Genomic DNA, 9,396 nt, shown 5'->3' on the forward strand with positions numbered 1-9,396 from the left:
CAGACTGTTCCCAGCCTCTGTCTAAACTCTCAGCCACTTCATCCACTCACAGGAACCTATAGGTATATAAGGTCCATCCTCATCTGGCCATGGTCATGTTGTAGAGCTGAGCCTTGAGGCAGAACAACATTCCCCATGGGTATCTGTAGTCTGTGGTGCCTTTGCTTCTCTGTTCTACTCCAGATATATCCTCAGATGGAGACAGAGGTCAGGAGATGTCTCACTGGTCCTTCTGAGAAACATTCCTCTATTCTGGTATCTGGTTTTATCTCTGAACTGTCAAAAAGGTGATAGAGACTTCGTTCTAACAGAGCACCATAAGAATAGAGGCCCTCTTCTCCATGTTTACACTCACCTGCAACTTCAGCAATCTAACAGGCACCACAAGAAATCAGGGAGGATGTCTTCTAGGGAATAGCTGTGCTGGAGCCATTTGAGTCACAGAAAGCGTTTCAGCTTTGTGGGCTGAAAAAGTTATCTGCCAGGGAAAAAAAAGAAGAATCACATCAAAACAGATCCTTCAACTAGGAGATTTACACTATGCGTTCACATAAAGACACAGAAAGTAAGCACAAAATCCCAGTGCCATTGTGATTCCAGTATGTTTGCAATGACAAGTTAGATCTTAAATTTCTTTTTTGGGGGGCAGAAAGTATGGAGAAAAAAAAAAAAGTATATTATTCTCAAAAAGGATTGTCCTGTATACTCGTAAACCTCTGCAATTTATTCTGTAACAGCTTTTTACTTCAAAGAAATCACTAGCTAATGACATCTGAAACTTAAAAAAATCCACTTATTCACAACCCTATCCCTCAGGGAATTCCCGTGTGTTATCAGAAATTTTTCCAAAGATCATTAACAGATATTACAAACCAATTGAAACTGAGTATTTTCTTTGCAAATTACTTTTAACTTCACAGCTATTGAAAAAAGACGTTGAGTGATTTAATTTACTTAATCTGTCTACAGATTGCAGCTATGTGCATATTGTGTGATTGCATTTCCAACAAAAAGCATATATAACTATCCCTAATAGAGATATTTTTCTAAATTATCGTACAAGATCAGTAAGATCGCTGAAGATATTAATGTTTACTTTTTCATTTAGAAAATTGCACTCAAGAAAGAAATGGGCACCTTTATTCTGTTGTTATCTTTGAAATAATAACACACCATAATACTTATTTTACCTGCTATTTTAATTAAAACTCCAATAATCACTACATCTGCGTATCCTTGGAGGATATGTTCTACTGATTTTTCTGAAAAATCACTGTATTTTCATTAGTCTGCAAAGCCAGTATTTTTGAAACACCTTACACAGCAATGAGCATACCGAACAAAATTCTCTATCTTGTGCCAATCCAAAAGAGCTAAGTGTAGAACAAGCTAAGTCAGCACAGGGAGGGATGGAAAATGTAGCCTATTCTCCACCTTGTTGCTTTAAACTCCTCCCAGAGAACCACGTGCACGTGAGTACCACTACTGCAGGAAGTATAGAAAATATCTTCCCCCTTGAAAACTCACAGCTTCCTGACCAGAGTTCCTGCTCCCTTTGTAGATAAGAGATAAGGGCTTGAAATTCCCAAAGCTCAGGCAGGCATTGAAGATATTTACTTTGAAGCAAAGTGAAGACAGTTGCTGTGTGTTATGTGCTGCCCAGTCCTCGTTGTGTGTTACACATGCTTTGCCAGGATGCTTTTTGAAGAGGTTTTGCTGAAGTTCAGCCCAGTTAAGCTGGTGACTGCCTGGCCAACAAGCACAAGCATGAGAAAGATGTTAGATGTCTTGGGATCTTTATTAGCAAAAATACAGGTGATGAACTTTGCAGATATGTGGACTGGAATTCCTAGCCTTGATATTTATATCCCACCCGAGCCTCAATCATCTCATTTTGTGGCTTTGGACCCAGAGGTGTCTATTCAGAGAAGGACCAGATGTGTCTTGGCAAAAGAGGTTAGGAGGAGGGTAGGAAAAACCAAAGGCTCAATGTCTGCAGCTAGATTTATCTTTTGTTATCTTGTTGAGAATGGTGGAAAGAGTTTGCAGAAGTACTGATGGATATTTTGCAGGTGACAGTAACTACTGCACGTTACTAAAATATTCTGCATCTTCCCATTGTCTAGGTCAGCCTTATGACTTCTGTGTTCCTGCTACTACTCCACTCCCACTCTCCTGTTCAGGAGACTCTCCTGTTCAGTCAGCAAAAATGTCTGAGACTGAGAAGAAGACGTTTTCAAGTGCATTAAAAAGCACGAGGTCTGTGAACTTGAGCCAGTTTGTAAAGAGTATCAGTAGCTGGTGAAGGCTGAGGATATTACTCCCTGAGAAATGTGAGGACCAGGTTTATTCTGTGGCCTTTGGGTACCTGTATTTTCAGCAGCATTTCTGTCATGCATGTGCAGCCAGTGCTAGTATTAGCTCAGATGTTGCACACACACCCTCAGAAAACCAGAGTCAGTAGTTTCACTTAAAGCTAGCAGAGCAGTCTCATGCACACCAAGCTCAGGGTGACTCATTCCAGCACTACACCTCCTTCTTTTTCCCCCCTCCCTGATTTTTAGTAGCTGCCTTGCATTGCTTGGTCTCTAATATGACTGGCTGCACCCAGCTGTAGGGGTCCTTCTCACTACGGCTGGTGACATGGCAATGCCATGCAGCAGTAGAAGCCACCAAGGTGCCTATAGGGAGGACCTGGAGCTCCCATCTGCCTGCACCGTGCATGCTGTTGGCCTGCCGTCACTCAACCCAGGGCATCTCCGTGGAGTCTGATAACACATCTGCTAATTAATGCCAGTTGTGATCCTTGGACAGATCCTCAACTGGGATAAATTGACACGGCTCCATTTAAGCCTGAGACAATTAGCAGCAGCTTAGAGCTGACCCGGTGGTTTTCTTTATAATGTGCATATACATCTTGTTGGAAGTGAATAAAACCCACCAACTAATTGCACATAAACCACCAAACAATCAGAAAATGAAATGATTGTCAGTAACTCCCAGCTCGAGCCAAATTACAGTGGTGACAAAGAAGTGATAGCCTCAGATCTGTTAACAACCCTCTGAGCTATCCAATCCCCTTATAATAATAACAATTAATAATAATAGACATGCTGCTGGATACATTCACCTTTCTGTAAGGAAAGCCTAATGAGTATCTGTTAAAAAAAAAAAAGGGGGACTCGGGAAGTTCAAAAGTGATTCTATTAACTTGTAAGCATAGCATTTTACCTTTGAACAATTGAACTGATCAAATTTATTCTGAAATTCTCTATTTGAATGAAAAGGAACAGTCAAGGAACTTTCTCAAGATTCTGTTTCAGCCATTTGACAAAGTTTCATTTCGATCAATACTTCCACCCTGTTAGGCCGTATCACCCATCCTCTCAACCGTAGTAAGCAGAGCAGCAGTAGGTATAAATCTTAACTAGAGGCAAGGAAGGCACTCCCTGAAATAAAGTAAAAGTTTGATAGGTTGTGTCAAAAGGAACTGCTGTTATTATTATAATTTATTATTTGTTAAGCACTGACAATGTGCTCAGTTCTGCTGATTAAGTTCTTCTGAGCAAGTTCTACTGATTAGCTTCTGAGGACAACACACTGTACTACAAAGAAGATATCTGACAGCTATCAAGACTTTTGCTTTCAAGGCTCACTTAGCAAAACAATTACACGCCAGTTATGCAAGTTTCATGAAAAAAAAAAGAGAGAAAATGCATAAACTGAGTAAATATCATGACTTTTGTGTTCACTAATATTCCTACTCTAGATCTCTCACTTCAGTAGCATCTGACAGCCTCAAAGTTACACTGAGATTTGAGTAACATCTAAAGCCTCACCTCTGCTTATATTCAATTTTAAGCATCATGCTACATTAAAGGCAAGCATACAGGTTGTATTGTTAGGCTCTGTCTGCATTTGGCAGTTGCTCCCCTTAGGGAGGCAGAGATGGGCTGAATGGGGCCAGTCCAAGACAGACAAAACTTGAGCAGATTCAAACTGTTGCACACCTTTCCTTCTCATCACAAAGCAGATCGAGGTCAGGTGGTGCTATGCTAATGGGTAATGATCTGACCTGAGACTTTTGGGAGTGTGCAGGTGCTAAAAAGGAATATATTTCCCATCCCACTTGGTCGTTCCTCCAGCCGACCCATCTTTAAGTCTCTCCATTCTGAGATGTAAGGCATATTTTTGCAGGGTACCTAGGAGTCAGGAAGATGACTTTAGGCTGGTCTAGAGCCACAGCAGCAGTGTTATTTCTGAGAGCCCAGGTGAGCTTGGTCCCTTTAGCAGGTAAAGGAGTCACAGAGTTTCTTACTCCCTCTTACTCTTCTCATTGGTATACAGCATACTGGCAGGGTAGAAGATTCCCAAAAAGTAGGTGCTGCATGGAAAAACTATGTGCATGTGTATGTGGGTGCAGGCAGGGAACAGTGCTCTAACAAGAGCTGGCCAAATTTGTGTGTCAGGAGGGTGCCAAGCAGACACTGTGCCTTGCCCCGGCCAGGTAACACCTCAGCATTCTGACAGCAGCGCTGCCAGGACTCCAGCTGTGAGGATGTTCTTAGAATAAAAACTCTCTTTTGTCTGCAGCTATCCTCTAGCTTGCACACTTCCCTAAATCCCGCCAGCATGCTTTTTTTTCATAACCGACAGAGGGAAGTGAGTTCTTATATAAATCCTTTGTGTGAAGATCAAACTGCGTGCATGTAGAACTATGGGTTTTTTTAGGGGAAAATCTGCCCTAAAATAATCATTCCATGTTATCCCCGTGGAGTGCCTGCGCTGCCTGTTAAAATGCATCCAAGGCCACCCTCAAGACCTGAATCAACACTCCCAGGCAGCAGCCGGCTCAGCTGAAGTCCCCGTGCTTGCAGGGAGGGCAGAGCATGGGCAGCCTGGGGCAGGAGCAGGGTCAGGGGCAGCACAGCTGGAGGGGGCCGTAATCTGAGTTGCTCCTTGCAGACAATGTCAGCCATTGTATGGAGCAAGAGAAACTCGGGGAGAAATGCAAGAGCCCGGCTGGGGCACGCGGAAGAGGTGCCTTTGCCCAGCTGGTTGGAGCTCCTCCTGCATCCAGTGGACTACACAAGTACGGAAAGAGGCCTGTATTTTTAGTGAAATCTGTAAGTTAATTTTCGTTTGTTAATAGACCAGGGAGTGGAAGATTTGGTTGAGAAAACAGAGCCTCTCCCTTACAAACTCAGACATATTTGTAATGGAGAGAGGAGAATCGGCAAAAAATGAGTGACTGATTACAGTACTATTGAGAAATTGTTTAGAAAATGACAAGTAAAGAAGAAAGCCCCCAAATGGCAATAGCACAGCAGTTTTAGGATTGAGTTCAGTGCGGCTTGGTGTTTGGCTATTAAGCAATTCAATTACCAGAAAATGCCCAAGCATTAGACATAGCAAAGCCTGTGATACCAAAGCATAACACATCTCATATACTTAGAAAATCTCTCCTTCGTTCTATTGCTGTCTCTGTTCCTTCCTCCTTTGCTCCCAGTTTGCTTGAATACAATACAATCAGGGCTTTTATAGCCAGCCCTACCTCTCCCAGAAGGTGCATCTCTTAAAAAGAAGCACAGATTTTCTCTGAGGACCATAAAAATGGACTCACACTTCAGTGCCATCATTTAAAAGATGGATGAACCAATTCCGTTCAAATAAAAACATTCTACCTGTGCCCATCCTCCAGCAAAATTTCAGCCAAAGGTGGAACTAAACCCAAATCTAGCCATTATTAAAGCGGAGAAAAATCAGATTCCTTTTATTCCCCTATTCATTTTCTGCCATAGTGATTTTCTGAATTTCTGACAAGACCATGACCGAGAGCTAAAGGGCCGAAAGGAGCTGGATGTGCCGTATCACTGGTGCAAGTGGAAGCAGGAAATACTAAACATCTTGCATGGAAGCTTGTTCTCATCAGGTTTATAGCCAGCTTTTTCCATCAAAAGCAGTGAGGATGGTATAGACAGGGTGCAGAAATGCATCCAAGCATATGGGAGTAGATTTACACTAATCCTCCTTTTGAGCTTCATCCAGCACTAAATCAGAGCCACACCATGAAGAGAAACAATACGATAACTTGTGGGGGGAAAAAAAAAAACAACATGGTTCCTCTCTATGAGGATGAGGAAAACTAAGCAACATGACTCACTTTTCTCCTTAGAAACTGTTGGAGGAATGTAATAATGTATAGCATTGCAGAGACTGGAAAAAAACAAAAGTCAGGTATCACCTTAGCTCAGCTGCCCAGTGGCTGTATGCCCAGTGCAGGACAGCAGCACAGAGGGGCTAGCCTTGAAAGAAAGCAGGACTAGGGTGTGCTGTGGCTGTCCAGCTACTCATGCCATCCTGCCCCAAGGCACCCCCTGGAAAGATTGCTGTCGAACTTAAGGTGAAAGGTGTTGTGGCCTTGTTCCCCAGCAAGAGCACAGGGCAGCCTGTGTGCAGCAGGAAAATGGCTCTCCTTAACTCATGGCAGCACAAGAGGGCCTTATGGCTGCAGCGAGTTCCCACAGATGTGCTCTGTATGAGCAAGCAGAGCAGGCTCACACAAGGAGCACCAGAGGTTTCCCAGGCTCATCCTCACCACATTAATCTCCCAGGCATGATCCCTAGCTTCACCTACTGAAAGCAAAAGGGAAAGAGCTGTTGCTATAAGATATGCGCAGAATTCTCTAACAGCAGTAACACATACTGGCCGGGACCCTAGCCCTTGATCACTACTTCCCTGTGTCTGAAGCAAAAAAAGCAGTTTTCTAACACTTGGAGTCATGCTCCACACCATCAAAACAATGCTGTCTGGATCTCGAACCAGGGACATAAAGAAATAATTTCAACAGAGAGCTTGCTGCAAGAGAGCTAATGGGTTCAGGAGATTAAAAAGAGATGTCAAAATGAGGTGGGTTGTTAAGGGTAGAAGTTGGGAGAGGGTCTGGCTAACTAAAACACGGATGGGAAATAATGCATGCAGCACCACACACGTACACACTCATACACAAACAGCGCAGGCCTACAACTCAGGCAAAGCAGCCTATTGTTTCTACACATAAAAATCTTCAAATTGGAGTTTCCTTAATCATGTATACTGCCTTTTCCTGATTAAAACTGGAAGAAGTTGTACTTTGTATTGCTTATAGAAAGAAATCAATACATGGATCCACAGAAAATTCCCTAAAAACTCCAGGTCTTAAAACTACTGACCAGTTTTGCCTGGTGCCAATCATCAGAACTAAGTTGACTTCCAGAGGGTAGACCATCTTTAACCCAGCTTAAGATCTGCCCCCATGCACTGTTTCCTTAAAACAACTCATCTTTTCTTTTTCTCAAAATATGCATCTGGTTTAAGGTGACTTTTCCTCTCCCGGCATATGGAGCTGAATGATTATGACGATTTACATTTATTTTAAATCACAGCCTATTAAAAGGAAAAATAAATGCAAATATGTTGTTATGGTTTACTTCTGAATGAATTATTGATATGAATGAGTAGTTGCAACTATCATAATTACTGTTTATTAAATAAATATATTTTGAATTAGAGACCCTTGATTAAGAAATCACATTTTTGTCTGAAAATAGTTTCCCTGCTGTTATTATAAGCAATACCTCACATTACTCTAAATAAATTTAAAAAAACAGTGAAATGATTCAATTTTTTATCTTTGCTCTGTGAACTTGGCAGCGCTTTGTGCATATTCCCTTTCACTGCTTTTCTCCTCTAATCAGTTAAGAGAGGCTCTTTCCCCTCTGTTGTTTGTGTGGATCTGTCACATAGCACCTAGAGACACAAAAAACATTTTAAACAGGAAAACGTGAAACAGAAAAACTAAAGTATTGAGGATCAGATACCTGAAACTCCTCTCAACATTCTCTTTTAAGCTGAGCACGTTTCATATTAATGGTGTCTCTTTAACATAAATAATGATCTAATGAAATAAATATGAAATTGAAAGAATCATAAAAAGAATTTTACATTTAAGAATGCCATCTGTGTAACACTGAGCCTAACAATGAAATCGTTTCAGCGCCAGAACAGCTCACACTGCTTCCAGCACAAGTTATAGAGCGGTGCAATGGTTCTGATGAATGGCACAAAATTAAAGTTCAGCTGAAGAACAGCACCAGGGTTCAAATCCATATTAATCCATGGATATCACACAGGACTTTTGAAGTAGGCCCTGCTAATGTTCCCACCTCAAGTCATCAGTAATTTTTCATGCAGCTGCCAATGTTCAGCAAAAGAATATTTAGATATCAGAGTAGATTTTGCAGGTCAATATGTTGCTACAACTAGTGCACTAATTCTCTGCTTTTTCACAGCATCAAATCATTTGGGAACTTAGGGCCAGTTGGGTTTGGCTGAGGAGCCCAGTCCTCAGAGGTGAGACCACATGTAAACACACTGGTAGCATGGAAAGGTCTACCTATAAAGCACTTACAACAGCGCCAAACTTGAGCATGGCTTTTAGGACCAGCGCTCTAATTCATGGGACTGCGGATGGTGATGCAGAGTCAGAGGCTGTGTTCCTAATTCCTGGGAAGCAAAGCTCTGGTCTCACACACGGCAGCACAGCAGAGGCCCGCCAAGCACAATGGAGATTGTTTGTTTACACCAGCTGAAGAGAAGGGAACATATTTGTTTTGAGCGAGCTGTGTTAGAATACATATTGTTTTATATGCCCGGGCCTCATTACGCAGTGCTTGTCTTCAACATGGATCAGATCCTAAAGCTGCTCCACATACTGAAATAAATGTGAGCTCTACCCACAGAACATCTCCAGACTTAGGCCTCACGTCTATCAATGTCATCTTAAAAAAACAAATGCTTAAAAAGAAAAACAACAAAAGTATCTTAGAGACTGTGGAGGATGCTCACGTGCAGTAGATGCCATTCAAGGGGATGCTGCGGAGAGACAGAAACCCATGTAACGAGCCTGGAGAACAGAGTGGGCCTGAAAGAAAATGAGAGATAATTAAGGTTTGCTGAAAGAAATATGAATTGCACCAGTCAGTTTTGTTTTTCAGAAGTTTTCCTAAAACTGAGAGGGAATTCTCCCCACACATCAGCAGCAGGGCTGCACTAACACTCCCCCCAGGCAGAGGTGGCCGCAGTCTCTGCTTTGCTCAAAGGCACAAGAGCATTCACGGGGGAAGAGTTGAAGTGCTGCTCAGTAAACAACCCGAAGAGCTGCACGCTGTATTCATGTACAGGGAGGTAGGAGCCAACGGAGAGAGACGTTCAGAGGCAATCAAAGAGGATCTGAGCCTCCCTGAGCGCTCACATGACAGTTGGGATCATTTCGGATCCCTTCCAATGAAGATAAAATGGCATCAAAAGCAGGGAGGCTTTTTTTCTTTCTTTTAAGGATGAAAACACAACATCAT

General features: G+C 42.3%; 1 long non-coding RNA gene across 1 annotated transcript; it reads right to left on the reverse strand.

Annotated features, from left to right (window-relative positions):
* Positions 1-234: 234 nt before the first annotated feature.
* LOC116217714 (uncharacterized) lies at positions 235-8,965 on the reverse strand. The gene is made up of 3 exons (XR_014881265.1): positions 8,888-8,965; positions 356-478; positions 235-276 (listed from the first exon to the last, which is right to left on the reverse strand). It is a non-coding gene; the product is annotated as an uncharacterized LOC116217714 (long non-coding RNA).
* Between the last annotated feature and the right edge of the window lie 431 nt (positions 8,966-9,396).

The sequence above is a fragment of the Meleagris gallopavo genome, chromosome 1, assembly GCF_905368555.1.
Source record: "Meleagris gallopavo chromosome 1, MGAL_WU_HG_1.1, whole genome shotgun sequence".
Lineage (NCBI taxonomy): Eukaryota > Metazoa > Chordata > Aves > Galliformes > Phasianidae > Meleagris > Meleagris gallopavo.